Source organism: Amphiura filiformis, chromosome 20, assembly GCF_039555335.1.
Source record: "Amphiura filiformis chromosome 20, Afil_fr2py, whole genome shotgun sequence".
NCBI lineage: Eukaryota > Metazoa > Echinodermata > Ophiuroidea > Amphilepidida > Amphiuridae > Amphiura > Amphiura filiformis.
This window is the reverse complement of record NC_092647.1, coordinates 48138722-48159014: the sequence shown is the minus strand read 5'-3', so window position 1 is coordinate 48159014 and position 20293 is coordinate 48138722. Positions and strand designations below refer to the sequence as shown.

The 20293-nt window shown below is 35.7% G+C and overlaps 1 long non-coding RNA gene across 1 annotated transcript; it reads right to left on the bottom strand.

Annotated features, from left to right (window-relative positions):
• Positions 1-15664: 15664 nt before the first annotated feature.
• Positions 15665-18819, bottom strand: LOC140141765 (uncharacterized). Its single transcript, XR_011857445.1, has 3 exons — positions 18525-18819; positions 17174-17242; positions 15665-15796 (listed from the first exon to the last, which is right to left on the bottom strand). It is a non-coding gene; the product is annotated as an uncharacterized lncRNA (long non-coding RNA).
• Positions 18820-20293: the final 1474 nt, after the last annotated feature.

Below are 20293 nucleotides of genomic sequence, written 5' to 3'. Positions count from 1 at the left end.
GCACCTCCCCAAATTTGCTAAAGTACAAAAGTCCCAAAATTTAAAAATCAGGTTTTTACGCTTTTTTGGTCAAAAAAGTCCAAATTTGGGGAAGAAAGTCCACTTTTCACAAAATTGCCCCCCACAAAAAAAAAAAAAAGTCCACTTTTTCAAAATCAGCACCCCAAAAGAAATCCTCGTAGGGGCCTGAAAGCCATATACATGTATTATAACATTTCTGTAAAAAAAGATTAGCATTTATTTTCCATAAAATGTTTACTGTCAGATATGCCCCTTTTAATTTTGAGCCGAACAACAAGTGAGATTATAAGCAAAGAAAATTGGAATTTACTACTACTAGCACCAATGCATGTTACTTCAGCAGTTCAGTGGCGTAGGCAGGATTTTGGAACCGAGAGGGCACAACTTGTAAATGTACCGACAGAAATATTTTTTACCGACGGAAGTTGTGATTTGTTGACCCAAATATTTTTTGCATGGTTTGAAAAAGTGAAGAGAAAAACAAACAAAAACAGGATTATAGGCGCCTTTTAGGCGGTACCAACATAAAAACAAATTTTATGTAAAATTCAATTTCATTCACAATTTTTAATCATTTTTTTTATAATTCTCCCATTTTTTTCTGTCACCCTGGGGCAAAAATAGTCTATTGTTAACACAATTTTTTTTTTCACCAACGCCTTCCGTCTACCAACAGCCTTACATGAACCGACGGCCATAACGAGCGGGAGGGGGGGCACCAGCCCCGACCCCCAACAGCCACGCCACTGCAGCAGTTGTAATACAGGACGACCCTCTGGAATGTCAGTGCCGTACTATTACGCTGACTTGCGTATTCGGCGAGGAGGACGATTTCGACCTCCTGGTTTGAGGTAGACAAAAGACCATTCCGTTTGTCCAAACACTCAAGTATCAGAAGGATGGTCCACAATAGCGTGATTCACGTAACATGAATAGGGATTAAAAAGCTGTCACGTAGAACCATGTGCTTCTATTGTCCAATTTGCCATCAAGATTTCATATGGAAACAGTTCAGACCCAGAACAGGATCATGTCAAAAATTAATATTTTGTTCTGGGTCTGATGTGTGTGTATGCGTGTTCCACACATCGTGTACGTACTGTGTTTATGCGTTATGAACATCGTATACGTGTTCGACTAATATTTCCATCATCATGATCATAATAATAAAACGATGGTTCCTGCGTTTTATTCAAAATCTCAGATTTTGACAAAACTACAGCACCTAAAGAAAAAGTCTTGATTTTTGCTGAGTATCTTTGTTTACTAAAGTACATTACAAAAACCAGAATCTACAAATTTTTGAGGGCGTTCTCCTCAGCAAATGTTATAATATGGCTTTAACTATAGTATATGTCTGGTTCCATACAGCAATACGCAGTATTGCTGTCTGGTAAGCAGGTACGAATAATTCCGCGTGAATTCAGACGTCGGAGAAGGTCAAACACAGGGGACTAGCCTACATCCCGTATCCTACTATCACTCAAACAAGCATGAAAACTGCGATGCGGATATAGTATCATCACAGGGACTGAATGCGACATTTTCGATATTTGTACCGGGGAATTTCAGACACGGAGACTCCGCGGAGATTTCTGCAAATTCGTCCAAAGGGTTGGGGATCGCATTTTTAACTATCACTAAATGTTTCGGAATTGCGGTCGGCTAAAAAGTAGACAGTTTCGGGGACTGTAATTGGTGTAGATGTCACATTTTGAACAGTGAGCAGTGGCGTGTCCAGGGGGGAGCTTTGGGTGCTGAAGCCCCCCGCACTTTGTTAAAAATCATGTAAAATCAGCCGTTTTTTGGCGATTTTAGCCATCAAGCCCCCCACATAAATCTGAAAGAGGGGCTGAGCCCCCCGCAGGAAAAGATCCTGGACACGCCGGTGGTGAGCGATATAGTGACCAATTTCATGCTCAGCACAAGTGTTTATCTTTACTCAGTGTAACTATAGTATATAAATGATACGATTTGATAGGCCTATAAGCTTACCATTTTGGGGGAGTGTCCTAGAATCCAGAATCGTGACGGTGCGGTATGTAACTTAGCCCATGCGATATTACCGGGCGATATTACTCAATAAATTAAGTTGCAATACGTATTAAAGCAAGGAGAAGAGAGAAATTGGCTTCTAATTCATTAATGGCCGCCCATTGATTGAGCATTTAAAAATTCGCGGGAGAAATTAAAGAGCTGCCAACTTGCCAAGGAGCTGCTCATCTCGTTCTTTGTCTCCTTCACAGCCGGTTCATATACGTCATTCTAACACTCGTCGCGTCGTTGTTCGTGATGACCGTATGCGGTCTGGGCCCGAGACTAATCGACGTCATCATGTTGAGTGTTCCATTCGCTCATAGCTCGGCGGTCGCTTGTCGAAACGTGTAAACCAATCAACAAGTATTTTACAAAAAAAACCTTTTGCGGCTGCGCAAAATGAGCCCGTCATACAAGATTGATTGATTGACAGGCGACACAGCTAGTGGCATGTGCGAGTGAGCAGCGAGGGAGAAAAATCCGCCCATGGCGCGCGCGCGATGGATGGGGTGTCTCCGAGTAGGTTTTTCTGGCTGGGTATTTTGGTTTAAAATAAAATAATAGGCCTAGTTCATAATATTACAAGGTAATTGCACAGGTAATTGGTAGAGACAATTAGAAGAGTTGGCACGATATTTTTCTCCCTCGCTGCTCACTCGCACAATCCACAGTTCATGAAGTGCCCATGCAATGGTATCAGGCATCACACGTACGTGGTACTAGTATAGTAGTAGGCTACATACCCGGCTACGTAAAACCCTGGTAAAACCCAGTAAATGTGATCGGGAGGGGCCCAGAAATACTGATTCTTTACATTATCTTACTAATTTAGGTCAATTGACATGTTTGGTGATAATAGGGCTGTAGTAAAATTTTGGGGAAACAATAAAATTGCAACTGTATCTCAATTTTTTTCTATCACTGCAACGAATGCAAGAGAAGACCAATAAGGGACGCACCATAAGATATAAAGGGGGCTTGATAGTTTTATGAAAAAATAATTGTCTCGCCATCTGAGCAAAGAAAAGATTTCACGTCAAGGGTAGAAAAAAAATCACCGTTTAAATAAGTAAAATTGACGTCCTATTTTATTAGTTTGGCTTAAAATTTTCTCGCGCTTTGCGCGAATTTGTCCCAGCATGTAGGCCTACAGTTTAGGCCTGCCGCCTAATCCACGGGACTTGATCAGCTTGATGCGGACACTGCACTGGTTGGTGCGGGCCTACTGTACTGGGTTTGGGGGTTTTGGACAGGGGCGTAGCCAGCTTTCTTGGTCGGGGGGGGGGGGGGCAAAATAAAATTTTGGGGGCACAGACGAAACAAATTGCAGTTGCACCATACAATACATAGAGACTGCATGCCTTCGAGCTTCCCGAAAAGGGCCTTATTGGGATGATGTGCGCGAGTAGCCAGGAAAAAATTTTACACTATATAATATTTTACACTATTTTCGCCCATTATCTGGCTAAAAAAGGGCTTTATTGTTACAATGTGCGCTCGTAGCACGGAAAATTTTGTATTTGCCCTTTTTCTTTTCCTTTGCCCTCCTGATTTTCTCTCTCAATTTTTGTCAGAGGGCACTTTTTCTTTCATTTTTTTGTCGGGGGGGGGGGCACTCTGTCCCCCCTGCACCCCCCCTGGCTACGCTACTGGTTTTGGATGTGAGGATGTGAGCATGAATGATAATATGTGTCATCACTGTCATGTGAGTAACTGCATTCTGATAGGCCTAGATGTTTACGCACAGGATTAAATATTTTTCGTGAGAAAATTAGTAAGAAAATATCATGGATCTCCTTTGAAAAAAATTCTGCGCAAAAAAACTCACTATAGGCCTATAGCCTATCATTTAACCTAAAGATAATGCTTTTTACGGCACATGAGAATTTAGGTGCTATATGAAACGTTAAAATGGTAAAAATATAGACTTAGGCGGCCTAAAGTTGTAGGCCTATACCAATCCAAACACAAATTGCTGAAAAGGGATGCTGGGTTTCATTAGTAATTTCAACTACATGGCATTGCCTACTTAGATCTGGATATTAGTATATGGTCGAATCCAATGAAAAGTGTACACGGCATGTTCAGGGCCATAACTTAAAAGTATTAATCAATTGGCATTCGTTTTTGTATTGTGTTTATTCGCCTTGATCATACGCTTCGCGCCATATATAATAAGACCCCTTCTGTGAAAAACTTAGACACAGAGACCAGAGGCGGATTTAAGGAAAAGGGCCCTGTCAGCAAAATATCCTGGGGGCCCAATGGTAAAGAGTTGAAATCAGGAACGTACCTGAATTTTTGTAAGGAGGAGAGTAAGGACAAAATTTGATAGTGATCATTAGTTCGGCCCAATGTTATAAAAAAATGAGATACGTGCGCGTAGTGCGCAAACATTCATTCCATTTCATACTATATAATTATTTGAAGTAAAAGTTGATAGGCCTATAGGCCTATATTATTTCGGTAAATTTAGCAAGAAGCGCGCGAAAATTTGCAATTTCACACTATTCTATACCCAATTCGAGGGTTTATCAGATTTGTGAGTGTTTAAACGGTACTAAAGAACAAGGAATATTTCCTTTTTCTGTTTTTGCTTGATAGTCAAGAAGCAAGCAAAATCCCATATTAATGGTCATAATCTGATCTCATGAATCAAGGAATACGAAGCCAATACGTTGGTACGCGTGAATTTTGACATTAAATCCAGGACTTTTTGGCGACAAATTAAGTTTATGAGACAAATGCGCAAGAAGCGCGCGAAAAATGTTGCCATTTTTAAACTAAACTGTTAAAATATGGTGCAAAGGGGGGATTTATCCCCATCTCCACACCCTCGGATCTACGCCTATGCACCTTAGGGCCGGATTTGCCTTTTTGGGGGCCCTGGGCCCGGCCAAATTTGGAGGGGCCCAAACTCACTGTAAGGAAGGCATATATGCACTGGTCTATTGCCATTTCGTCTAATACCATTTCGTCTAATTCCCGTTTAGTCTATATTCAATTGGTCTATTACCAGAAAGGCTAATTGCAACTTAGTCTAATAATCATATAGTCTAATGCCCATTTAGTCTAATATTGTTTGGTCTAATAACCGATATGTCTACTAACCATATAGTCTAATAACCATTTGGTCTAATAATTCTTTAATAAGCATTTGGTCTAATAACCGTTTGGTCTAATAACCGTTTGGTCTAATACTCGTATGGTCTAATAAGCAGTTAGTCTAATACCATTTCGTCTATTTATTAATAAACTAAATGCTTGTAAGACTAAATGGTGTGTAGACCAAATGGCTATTAGACCAAATGGCTATTAGACCTATTGGTTATAGACCAAATGAGTATTAGACTAAATGGTTGTTAGACTAAATGGTTTTAGACTTATTGGTTATTAGACTAAATGGTTATCGGACCAAATGGTTATCGGACCAAATGGCTAAAGGACCAAATGATTATTGGACGTAGTGGATATAGACCTAATGGGTTTAGACGAGATGGATGTAGACGAAATGGATATTAGACTAAATGGTATTAGACCAAATGGCAAATCCCCTATGCACTCAAGTGGCTTAGTTTAATTTGATTTACGTATAAGATTGCAAGCATAACAATTTAGAGAGAGTCGGGCATATTTTGTTTCCGATTTTACTATGACATTTGCGGGTGAAGCACGAAAAAAGGGTGAATTGTGCTGTAATATAGGGCCAGTGGGCGCTTCGCGCGGGCAAAATTATGCAATTTTACCCTATTTTGGCCCAAAACATGGTGTTTTTGGTCTAAAAAGGAAGGTGCACAGGGCAATTGGGAGGGAGGCACATTTTGGGGGCCCTGGGTCTGGCTGGGCCCAATAATATTTGACATTATGAGGCTCATATACCCATGTAAAGGTACACTGCCCAAGTGCTGAACCATGAACTGTTATTGCTTTAAATTACTTTTTAAACACATTTTAGGCCCCAGGGACCTATAATATTTGACCTTTGGACCTCATGAATAGTTATTGAGAAACAACAGACCCTTTGTATTGACATTTGGGCCCCCGGGAACTCTTGATCTTGGGTATCCGGGCCAAAATTGGCAAAATTCATATCTCTAAGGGGAAAGACCTTCAGGCTTAAGTGCATCACGGTCCACATACGGAGTCCGTTGTAGTTTTAGAGCCAGCTTTGATGGTACGCTTATACTAGATGACCTACTTGTATTTTGAGAATGTGTAATGCACCAATTCGTAGTCCTGATTCTATAGAAATTGTATTCCCAAATATTAAATTTGGGCAGCTAGGGCCCTTGACTTTTGATCTCTTGCTGTGGCCCCGGGGCTGTGGCCAAAACGGGCTAAATTTAATGAAACTTTTCAAGAATCATAAATGCAGGCATAAATAGAATGTCCTCTGCATGCACTGGCATATAACCTTTTCAGTACTATTCTACCCACCGGACCTTTGAACCTTGCAGAAAACAATTAAAGCAAAAAAAAAAGCAGGGGAGGGGCCTTTGGCCAAAATAACAGGGGGGCCTTGTCAGCACTTGCTGACTTGCTGACAGCTTAAATCCGCCACTGACAGAGACCCCAAAACATGCTATTTTTACCCATTTTTTCAAAATGTTTCTTAAAGTATTTTTAAAAACATATAAATCAGTTATGAAAAGAAGTCATTGGATTGAATCTAAATTGATTTCCTGAAAGGTGTGTATTCAAAGATTGCCGGTTCAATTTTTCACATATTTGTACATAATTATGAATTTTTTGTGATAATTTTTCGAGTGGTATTTTTTTACATTACATACGAATACAATTTTTCATAGCACTATAGATATATCTTTTAAAAATGGAAATCACTAATAAATGCGCAATTGATACAAGCTTTGATATGTCTAATACTGAAATGCATTGCATTCGAACATTTTTATTATTGTGTTTAGATGCCAGAAATTCTAAATGGCACAAAGGTAGGTTTGGTAAAAAATATGCATTACCTCCGAATACATGTTAAAAGCTGTGCCATTTCCACAAAGTGAGAGAATAGTAAACAATAGTTAAGCAATAGGTGCAGGGTAATACACTCTTTATTTATACCAAGTTTCAATAGCCTGCGTTTAAATATTTCTGAGATGTCAACAATAAAAGCAAGTATTCGTAGGTAAATTTCGGTAACCGAATGTTACCTACGAATACAATTTGACATCATAACAGTATTGTGAAACACCGCCATTCATGCCAATGCCCATATTGGTACATAACAAAGGCCTGTATGTTTGCTATCAAATCATATGTCGATGAAAGTTGCGAATTCACATACATGCCCACCATGCAAAACTGAATACGGCTTAATTGGTGAAAAATATGTACTGAAATAGACGACGGTCTGCTCATTTGAAAGAAAAATCAGATTCAAAGAAGATTAGAAGGGATAAATACTTCGATTTGTCAACTGTGTCATGTGTGCTTCATTTTAAATGTTTACCGACCTTCTGGTTTCTTAAGTAATTTGTGTCCAAATTGATTTATTCGAAGGTAACTTTTGACGTTTTCGTTAAGGTTACCTACGAATACCATGGAAAAACGACTGTTCTCATTGTCTCATGATCTAGACAACACATTGATGGACCCTGGTATAAAGCTAATTGTAGTTGCCCTCAAACAAAAGGCCAAAGACGTAACTGACTCCAAGATGGACTTCACAAGTCTGCAATAACGGTTTTAAGCGATTTGTGTGCAATTAAGCAAATTAAAGTCACTTTAGTGTCTTTGTTTCTTACTTCAATCCTCTTTCAACCGCTGTGAACCGACATCATTAATACATGATAGGGTCTAAAGTATCAATAAACGCACATAAAATAATAATACATTCAAAGTGCTTAATAAAATGAAGTTTTGATTGCGATATCCACCAAAAGTCTAATTCTTACCTACAAATACTGAAATGTTACTTACGAATACAGCATAATACATGACATGTGTAATGAAGTGTCTCTACCAATGGAAATTAATTGTCAAAACTTTAAGCGGTACCCCAGGACACTATTATTACCCATATACGGATTCATTCAACAATTATTTATTATGTAAAATTGCTGATTAACTACTTGTATATCAAAATGAAGTGGTCAAAATCTTGCTAAAAGCATCAAAATTTTTTGATCTAAGGTAATAGCATTTATTCATTTGGACGTACCATCTGAAAGAGATCTAAAAACTACCATTTTATTAATTCATTACCATAATAGCAAAATTTAAACCTCTAAACTCAATATAGATATTGTTAAATCCCTCATGTTACCTACGAATACCCGGGTTTCTTCACCTTTTCATTGTATAAAGTGTTAGGTGTATGCGTATAATTCCTAATATTCTTGAAAACATATATCCTACTCGTTCTAATACAATGTGTAAATTGATTCATACTCATTTGATAAATAAAATACAGAAACTGACCTAAACTTCATTTTCAAAACTAAACTAGCATAAATTGACTAAGATCATATTGATCGCGTTATAAAAATAAAAACAAATATTTTCTGGTTAAGCTAGCATTTTCCTGACACCCTGTGGTTTACATTACACGAAAAAAAGCGTTAATGGGAATATTCCATTTGTTTTAGGTTGATTAGTATTGCGATAGTGAAAGCATCCTAGTGGTATTCGTAGGTAACATTGGGTTTTGATATCACATTTACTATCACACGGCCTGGATTTATTTTTCAAGATTAGCAATGGCACTTTGGTTCCTATAAGGCCAATATGTCATCAATCAATGGGCAAAAGGAAAAAATTGTGGAGACATTTTTATTTCGGACTTATATTTTTGGCCCGTGGACACTTTTGGTTGGATTCGACCATATAAACATTTGTCTCAACTTTTACATGTGTCCTGTGACTAAATTAAAAACATCTGAAAGGTTGAGAAGCAAAAAGATAGGCCCTGCCTGATTATCATATCTTAATGTTGCTATCTTCAGTAGATAGCGCATGATTAGCAATGCACATACTGCATTAATGTGACTCAGAATTATATTTAAAATTATTTCACTTTTAATTGGTCAAGATATGCTAAGAAAGACTGAATATCATGTAAAATGATCTTTTAAAACAATTTTTGCTCCCTTGTTAAGGGATCACACCACTAAATCAGGTCCTACCCTATCTGACTGAAGAAATAACAACAAGTGTTTTTATTCGCTGACCATACCAGGTGCATTTTAATGGAAAAAAAGTTTGAAATGAAGGCTGGTGTGCCTATTTTTTGGTGATAGTTGTGCTCTTTGGATGTTTTTCTTATCATCCAAGCATAAAATTAAAAAAAATATTACAATAATATTCTGACATTTTAGGAAGATTTTTTAGTTCCATGCACTAAATGACGTCACAGCATAGAGGCGCTGAGATGTAGTGGAAAAAAAGTTTGAAATGAAGGCTGATGTGCCTATTTTTTTTTTTTAGTTGTGCTCTTTGGATGTTTTTCTTATCATCCGAGCATAAAATTAAAAAAAATATTACAATAATATTCTGACATTTTAGGAAGATTTTTTAGTTCCATGCACTAAATGACGTCACAGCATAGAGGCGCTGAGATGTAGTGGAAAAAAGTTTGAAATGAAGGCTGATGTGCCTATTTTTGGTGATAGTTGTGCTCTTTGGATGTTTTTCTTATCATCCGAGCATAAAATTAAAAAAAATATTACAATAATATTCTGACATTTTAGGAAGATTTTTTAGTTCCATGCACCGAATGACGTCACAGCATAGAGGCGCTGAGATGTAGGCTTTGGTATGGTTTACATCATGTTCAATGCACCACTGCGAAAAATCGAGCCACTCAACTACCAAAATAATGGTGGTTTTAGGGTAGAATATATCACAATCTTTAAGAAAATATTTGTTTTGAATGCCCTAGCACGTTCTAACCATGAGAAAATGACGATTTCTTAGGTACCTCTTAACACATAAAAGAATAGGAACTTGATTTAGTGATGTGACCCCTTAAGACCGAGTTCGGTTATAGGCCTGGCAGTTGCAGTAACGTCTGATTTCAATTTTGTATTTTTTCAGTTGTGTGACCATCATGGTATCATGGATGGAGTAAAAGAAGGCACCCTTCAAGCATTTTTGACTATTTACAAGCAAGATTAATCAAGAAAACAGCCAACAAGAAAAGCCTTTAAAAAGGGATGCTGGGTTTCATTGGTAATTTCAACTACATGGCATTGCCTACTTGACAGTAGATCTGGATATATAAACATTTGTCTCAACTTTTACATGTGTCCTGTGACTAAATTAAAAACATCTGAAAGGTTGAGAAGCAAAAACATAGGCCCTGCCTGATTATCATATCTTAATGTTGCTATCTTCAGTAGATAGCGCATGATTAGCAATGCACATACTGCATTAATGTGACTCAGAATTATATTTAAAATCATTTCACTTTCAATTGGTCAAGATATGCTAAGAAAGACTGAATATCATGTAAAATGATCTTTTAAAACAATTTTTGCTCCCTTAAGGGATCACACCACTAAATCAGGTCCTACCCTATCTGACTGAAGAAATAACAGCCAGTGTTTTTATTCGCTGACCATACCAGGTGCATTTTAATGGAAAAAAAGTTTGAAATGAAGGCTGGTGTGCCTATTTTTGGTGATAGTTGTGCTCTTTGGATGTTTTTCTTATCATCCAAGCATAAAATTAAAAAATATTACAATAATATTCTGACATTTTAGGAAGATTTTTAGTTCCATGCACTAAATGACGTCACAGCATAGAGGCGCTGAGATGTAGTGGGAAAAAAGTTTGAAATGAAGGCTGATGTGCCTATTTTTTAGTGATAGTTTTGCTCTTTGGATGTTTTTCTTATCATCCGAGCATAAAATTTAAAAAAATATTACAATAATATTCTGACATTTTAGGAAGATTTTTTAGTTCCATGCACTAAATGACGTCACAGCATAGAGGCGCTGAGATGTAGTGGAAAAAAAGTTTGAAATGAAGGCTGATGTGCCTATTTTTTGGTGATAGTTGTGCTCTTTGGATGTTTTTCTTATCACCCGAGCATAAAATTAAAAAAAATATTACAATAATATTCTGACATTTTATGAAGATTTTTTAGTTCCATGCACCAAATGACGTCACAGCATAGAGGCGCTGAAATGTAGGCTTTGGTATGGTTTACATCATGTTCAATGCACCACTGCGAAAAATCGAGCCACTCAACTACCAAAATAATGGTGGTTTTAGGGTAGAATATATCACAATCTTTTAGAAAATTTTTGTTTTGAATGCCCTAGCACGTTCTAACCATGAGAAAATGACGATTTCTTAGGTACCTCTTAACACATAAAAGAATAAGAACTTGATTTAGTGGTGTGACCCCTTAAGACCGAGTTCGGTTATAGGCCTGGCAGTTGCAGTAACGTCTGATTTCAATTTTGTATTTTTTCAGTTGTGTGACCTTCATGGTATCATGGATGGAGTAAAAGAAGGCACCCTTCAAGCATTTTTGACTATTTACAAGCAAGATTAATCAAGAAAACAGCCAACGAGAAAAGCCTTTAAAAAGGGATGCTGGGTTTCATTAGTAATTTCAACTACATGGCATTGCCTACTTGACAGTAGATCTGGATATATAAACATTTGTCTCAACTTTTACATGTGTCCTGTGACTAAATTAAAAACATCTGAAAGGTTGAGAAGCAAAAACATAGGCCCTGCCTGATTATCATATCTTAATGTTGCTATCTTCAGTAGATAACGCATGATTAGCAATGCACATACTGCATTAATGTGACTCAGAATTATATTTATAATTATTTCACTTTTAATTGGTCAAGATATGCTAAGAAAGACTGAATATCATGTAAAATGATCTTTTAAAACAATTTTGCTCCCTTAAGGGATCACACCACTAAATCAGGTCCTACCCTATCTGACTGAAGAAATAACAGCCAGTGTTTTTATTCGCTGACCATACCAGGTGCATTTTAATGGAAAAAAAGTTTGAAATGAAGGCTGGTGTGCCTATTTTTTGGTGATAGTTGTGCTCTTTGGATGTTTTTCTTATCATCCAAGCATAAAATTTAAAAAAATATTACAATAATATTCTGACATTTTAGGAAGATTTTTTAGTTCCATGCACTAAATGACGTCACAGCATAGAGGCGCTGAGATGTAGTAGAAAAAAAGTTTCATGCCAACATTTTTGTAAGGATTTTTGATAAAGCCAGAAAACCAGTCAAAGTAACTGGGCCGGGTCATAGCTGGTCATTATACTCCCTAAATCACTGTAAATGAATTAGTATCCATGTTAACTCATCCCTGCTCCTTCATCACTGTCATCCTAGCCCTATCTGCCCTCTCGACCTTACATCCTAAAAACACATTATGATCTTTGGAAGTGTGCACAGATATGCAGTGTGTATATAGCACTGTAGTGGCAAAGATATAATTTACTATGCATGCACTTGGGCATCATTTACTGGATACATCCAGAATTTGTATCGAAATAGAGTGTTTCACATATTATCACTTGGTATAGCCTACGATCATAACTTGTAGGCCTATGCCATTTGAGAACTAAAAGTTATTAAAGATTCCTTTTCGTTTGATTGTCATCCTGGCTAGAATCAGATCTTTTTCTCTCTTTCTTTTATTTGGTTTATTTATTAAATTCATTTGTCAGTTACATCAACAGTGGATACTTAATAATAATTAGTTCTCAATTATGATATACATGATAGTATCTCAAAACATTATTTTTTATATATTAAATACAAAATTTGAAATTTGAAAATTCGATTGAAAATGACAACCACTTTCACTGATGGTTCTGATATCAAGTTCATAATATTGGTACTTACACTTAATCGATAGAAAAATATACATAAATAATAATAATAATAATAAAAGGGGATTTTAAAGCGCCTAATACATACGATACATGTGTGCACATATCCCTCCAATATAAGGGGTCCAAAATATACGAATTTTTAGACCAAAATAGGGAGGGGGGGTTATAATTTTTTAACGCCCAAAATGGGAGGGTTATAGAATTATTATTTAGGGCTGGTTGCTCAAAACTTTTTGTGCGCTGTGTGAGCATAACAATTTAAATGTGCGCTCAATCTTTCGTATAATGCAAAGTTTTTGCGCGGTCACCGACATATTTGGGACTACTCCCCCCCCCTTCCGAAGAAAATGATAGCCCCCTAATATACACTACATTTGAACATGATAAGATAATCAGTTTTTAAATTACAAGTATATTGCACTATCGGTACCTCTACACACTTTCAAAGTAAGAGATTTCAAACAATTTATACCTGTTACTATGACGATATAATATCAATTTATTGACATAGAGCTAGCTCTTGAACATCTTTGAATAATATATATAATATAGCGAGAGCATGCAGTATATGAACATAAAAAAGAACAGTATATTTATTGTATGTTAAAAGCATACAATGCTACACTTATTACTTTTGACCTTATATTAAAATCAAAAATCTCATTTCAAGAAAAGAAACTGCAATCCATGTTTAAAAACTGCAAAAGTCATTAAAGGCCTAGTGATCCCAGCAAAGGTGTAAAAAATTGAAATTGTTTTTATAAGTTGCTTAAAAGTGAACGATAAGTCATTAAAATTGTCATTAGGTATTTTTGAAATCAAACATTTTGCAAAAACAAACATGGAAAACAGCAGTATAACAAAGTTGAAACTCCATTCAAATACATAATGTAGCTAATTTAGAGAAATGATATATAGATTCATGTAATATGTCTTATTTGTTTTCGAAACATAATGGACTGTGCAATAACCATAATGATACATTCGTGGAAAGGCCAAATTTAATTATAGTTAAGTTGTGAGAGTAACTTACATTTCAATGTATGCCATATAGGCCTATGAGTTTAGTTGATTTACACCTACTTTTCGTTTTTATTTACCATGTTTACATGTACAACTTTCTAAAACAAAGTATAACCAGGTATTCAAGATGAGCATAATTACGACAGGAGCCAAACTCAGTTCAACTTTCCATAGCTGTAGTTTTCGCAGTTGATTGCATATGAGAAGGACTTTAAAGTAAATTGCATTGATTCAATTATTACCTAGCAATGCTATCCGATTCTGCTTCTTTCTGGCAACAAAACTTCAAAATGGTTCTCCTCCTATAAGTTACGCCCTAAAATTACGTAACTTGCACACAGGTATCGGCTATATCCAGTACCCATAAGGTGTAAACGAAATTGGGGTCAAAGGTCATTAAAGGGGCATTGCCGGTATAACCAAATACCTTCAAGATGCTTCTTCTGCCACATATTATATAGCACAATGACATCACTTGCACATATGCATCGGCTATACCCAGTGCTCATAACTTGTTCACAGAATTGGGGTCAAAGGTCATTAAAGGGGTATTTGGTATTTAACCAAATACCTTCAAAATGCTTCTTCTACCACATATTACATAGCATAATGACGCCACTTGCACATATGCATCGGCTTTACCCAGTTACCCATAACTCGTACACAGAATTGGGGTCAAAGGTCATTAAGGGGGTAAAATCTTACAATTGTATTATCTGGACATCTGTAAGGGGTATGGGGCTCAAACTTGGTGACAACAAATCTCGTGACCAGGGGAATATTTTGCAGGGGTCAGGTCAAAGGTTATGCAGAGGTCAAATTTTAGAAATGCAATTTCTGGACATCCGATAGTGGTACAGAGCTCAAACTCTGTGACAACAAACTTAATGACCATGTGGGAATATGTTGGAACACATTGCAGGGGTCAGGTCAAAGGTCATCTGGGGTCAAATCTTAAAATTCAAGTGACAACAAATCTCATGACCAGTCGAATATTTTGCAGGGGTCAGGTCAAAGGTCATGCAGCGGTCAAATTTTAGAAATGCATTTTCTGGACATCTGTAATGGTACAGGGCTCAAACTTAGTGACAACAAACTTAATGATCATGGGAACATTTTGGAACATTTTGCAGGGTTCAGGTCAACGGTTATCTTGGGTCAAATCTTAGAATTTTATTTTCTGGACATCTGTAAGAGGTACAAGGCTCAAACTTGGTGACAACAAACCTCATGACCACAGGAACATTTTTGGAACATTTTGCAGGGTCAGATACCTCCAAGATACCAACATGCCCAGCTAGGTTTGTGGTCTATGACCACCATTTGCCACTAGTTGCAATTGCACTCAGGCCAGAATCCACAAAAACACTGTCAATTTATGTGCATACCTGCGTCTATGAGAAGAACTATGAGAGAGGGATACCTCGCCCAACAAAGTGCTGACTGCTGATGAAATACCCGATTTTTATTTTTTTTAATTTTTGCAGCATGATACCAGCTGATACTGAATCACAGTATAATACACTATTTGGATGTTTGCACTATATAATTTGGACATTTTGAGGAAAATATCATAAAACGTTGGACACATTTCAAGAAGTGCGTTGTACTCCTCGAGAAGGTCAAAATAAGATTGTAATAAACTAGCCTCCTTCACTGTCCAATCACAGACAACGTTATAAAAGCCTTTGGAAGTATTGGGCAAAGTCCATAAAACTTTGTCCCGGTACAGTTGCCTCCTGTCCTGCAAATAGATAGGACAAAATTTTCCTTATCAGCAGGCATTTGTCCTATCCCCTACATTTTTGTACCACTGTAAATCCTCGTTTGGTTCTTCTTCATCATCACTGTCTTCTTTGGGTTCTTTCATAACTGCAATAAAATGACACAATCACCTGGTAAATAAGTGGCCTTTAAAAAATATTAAGGAAATAGTGCCTAGATCTAAAACATGTGTATTGTAATCATGTTAGATGCCTCTGCACTGTGTCCAGACAGAGTACCAGTCATTTTAAAGACTAAATTTTCTAAACGCATTCTTGCCTTCACTTTATAATGTGTAAAATGTGTATAACATATTAAGAGATAATGTTTAGCCACAGAACATTTAATTGATGTTTTGGAATTTGATATGAAACGTTTAGCTTCTAAACATATTGACAAAGTGAAAGCAATAATACAGTACCGGTATGTTCAATAGCTAAACACAGTTTATACATTATAATCATGATAATGCTGGCCTTTACAACAAATCTATAACCAGTATAGGACTCAATTAAAGAAAACAAAATTCAGTCAGTTTCTGCTTTGCTATTCACCTAAAAAAAACTTGATTAAACTTTAAATAACATGCAGTGTATTGACACATTAGGAAACTACACAATTATTTTGATTTCTTTAATAATATTTTTGATATTTTTAATAATGTTTTCTGTTATGTTCACCTCATATAGGTCTGTAATATATAACTGCATCACAATGATTGGTATACCTAACCATTTCTACTGTGATTTTATACGAGACTGACACATCAAAAGGCAGTAAAAACAAAACATCTGGTCATTTCAAGAGGATTCAATCATGCGTTTGGAAGATACAGGCTTTTCAATGAATATCAAACTGATGTGTACCAATCATTTTGATACAGCCTATCTAGATCATTTTGTTCAATTTGTAGGAAAACAGGATCTATCTTATCATTATATGGCACCTTTCCGATTTGCACCATGTAGTCATGTTAGTAGAATGAAAAGACATTTCACATATATCTTTACATTTGTGTCTATACAAAAAAGGATTTATTCTTATTATCGGTAGTTTTCTGATTTAACTAAAGAATTCTTCAGATCGTTACAATCTATAATCAGAATTAATCTTTTTATGCATCTAAAAGTCACTGGTCTTTGGTAAAAAGTGTTTTGCAAACTTTCAAGTTACATTATAAATGTACAATGTTTTCTGCCAGAAATGTTATAAAATCATTTTTGATCTAGAGACTACATTAATTTTGTGTTTTGAAGAAAATCAAAAGCTTTTCTGTGTTTGTTCATTTGGTGTGATCTTTAATGTATAAATTGGAAATGATATTTAATGTATCAAGGCGGACAAATAAAGATGGAATAAAAGTCTCATACATTGGCAGTCAATTATTCTACAGGCATACAGTGGAATAATGGAATTTTGCATTTTGTTTCCTGTCTGGGATACAGAAATGAAACCTATATAAAATCAATAATTCCAATTGCATACCTTGTGATTTGCTGTGATGTGCATGATCTTTATTCCTGCCATCCACCGAGTCTTCATTTTCTTCATTGCCTTAAAGGTAAAATGATAAAGATAATTGATATTATACAGAAATTAAAAGTATTAATTGCACCCCTAACTCAGACATGGGATTCCCACCAATTTAAGCCTGTTCGACGTTCACTCTAAGAAATATTAACAAGTTCTAAAAAGGTTCTAAAGTTGTCCATGTCCTCTCTCAGAAGAACCCTTAGAAGTTCTCTAAAAAACCAAAAATGGTTCCAAAACCATCTAAAATTGCCCCAAAATGTGATACAGAACCATTTTGGTTCCTTGAAAACCTTTAAGGGTTCTCCAAAATTAAAGAACTATTTTAGAGGTTCAAGAGGGATGGTTCTCCTGAGAGGACAAACAAGGTTCTGTCTAGAACATTTATTTCTTAGAGTGTATTTGCTTGCCATGGAAGAAAAAATCGAAATAATAGCAGTGGGAATTCTCAAGAAGATAATTGTGTTCATTTGAAATGACTAATTGGATTTAAATAAACAATCTTGGTTTAACTTTTCCTATTTACTATTGTCCCAAGATTTCAATGAAATTCCCCCCCCCCCCCAATTCCCATGGGTTTTTTTTCAATGAAATTCTGACCTGGGAATTCACAAGTAAGCACACACTAAGGCGGTGTAGTTAATTTTTGGAATAAGATTCCTTAATTTGTCATATTACTTTCAAAAACATGCTCTGTCACCCAAAGACATGCTTTGTTCCAATTTGCTCTGTAATACAATTCAATTTTAACAGTAACTTTCATTTATGACTTATTCCATTTTGTTTTTAAATATTAAAGTTATTTAAAACTAGACTGTTCTCACACATGACCTTTTAATTTAACTCAAATTTCCCTCTCACTCAAAAAGTTGCTGTTGATAAATTGCAATGTTAATTCTTATACATATAATAAAAAAAGGGATTCATGCATGCTGTAGTTTATAACTTTATTGTTATTAAAATATTAATTATTATTATTATTATTATTATTATTATTATTATTATTATTATTATTATTATTATTATTATTATTATTATTATTATTATTTATATTATTATTATATTGAATCGACAGCAAACCATGTTTCAAAGTAGAAAATACCATTTAAATTTCATTTCAAAATTTTTAATTAATACAGAATATCACAAATGGTACGTGTATAATAACCAGTACTGTAAGAACTTCATGAATAGTTTTGTTTTTTGTTAAAAAGCTTTGGCAAAACATAGGCCTACACATCAAACCTCACTGTAATTTACAGTTTACAGGAACAAATTAAATTGTAACAACAAAAGAAGACCTTACCTCTATAGAGTGGTTTTAGCTATGTGTAGCATGTTAGCCAATGTCTCATCTGAATCTTGACCACCTTTCACAATTCTCTACACTACTCCGGCCATCCCATCTTTCCCTCTTCCACATCATCTTCACCTCAACGTCGTTACCCCAGTCAATAAAATTCCTTTCTCATTTGGTGCTAGTCTGCTACAATATTTTCTCCTCCTCTATTCCACTTATTGTATATCCATTTGTCACGTTACTTCATTTCCTAACACTTGCAAATATAATGATAAATATTTCCTCCTCCTAGTATCTCCATTTTTCATGTTACTTCTTTTCCTAACACTTCCAAGTATGTAAACAAGTTTAAAGTCACAGATCTTTAAATTATATACTTAGTACATGCACACCCCACCAGTTTATACACACATATACTATTTCCCCACATAAGCTATAAAGGTCGGTCAAGATCAACTAAGGCCAAAGCTGGGGTATGCTGTGGTAATTAGGGTAGATCAGTATCTTCTCTGGGTAGATACATCAAAGTGACAGGTGGGATTTGGAGAGCTGTCAAATGGATACTAAGGCCCCGAACAATCGATTTTGAGTTTCCCGTCACATAATTTTTGAAAACAAGTGAGGTAACTTTTTCATTATTCATTATTCATTATTTTCGTGACTTTCATTATATGACAAAATGCGAGTGTAAAACACGTTGTTATTTACCGCTCACTCACTCAAAGGATTTTTAACCAAAGATATAAACTTGCAAAGAGGCTGCAAGGTCAAAATTGATACCAATTTCTTTCTTTTTACTATTATTTTTCTTATTTATTTATAATTTTGTGTGATTTAAGTACAAATTATCCAGTTGACGTTGACATGCGATATCGTCCACTGCATGACAGTACGACCACTGTCGCATATCTTAATTGATATGTACATGACAAATCTTTAATACAAACGTCAGCAAAGTCCCATCAAATTGAAATCAAAATACGAAACAATTGCAATTCATGATTTGGTAAGTTTTTACAGCTCCACTATCGAATCTTGCGCCAACAAAATTAAAGGGAAAATCCCATGCGTACGTGTTTTGTTGATGTTGAATACCGCACAGTTCTTGCAGCAATGTCATAAACACAACGGAGTTGAAATATATAATTTTTTGCTCTTTTTGTATATAAAATTTAATGTTAAACTATGTCGAATACTATTTAAAAATAAATAATTGATCAATCGGGACAACAAATATAAAATTAACAATATTAATATATTTCTTTAATTACCACAAACAACGATATTGTGCAAAGTCACAAACAGCACTGTAGAATAAAAAGACAAAAAAATCAAATATTGACCGCATATTTCGTGCAACAGTGTCACAATAGAGCAGAGTTGAAATATATAAATTTTGCCATTTTTGTACAGTCAAATTAATGTAAAACGATAACAAGTACTATTTTAAAATATATGATTGATATTTATGAAAAGAAATCCAAAAATAACAGAATCAATATATTTTTTTTTAATTCGCACAAACATCACTATTCATTGTGCGATTTCGCGAACAGCACTGTAGAATTGATCTGCCAATGACAGCATTAATCTGTCAGTCCAGTATATGATACGCACGTGGAAAAGGACTGCGACGTCAACATATTTACAAAGCGTTGCGAACCGGGCCTACAGGATCTAGGCTATCACTATCAGACGCCAATCAACCGGCCGCAATGAGTTTACTGCCGGTAGCGAAATCGATGTTTTGAATTTGATTTCTCCACTAAAAATGC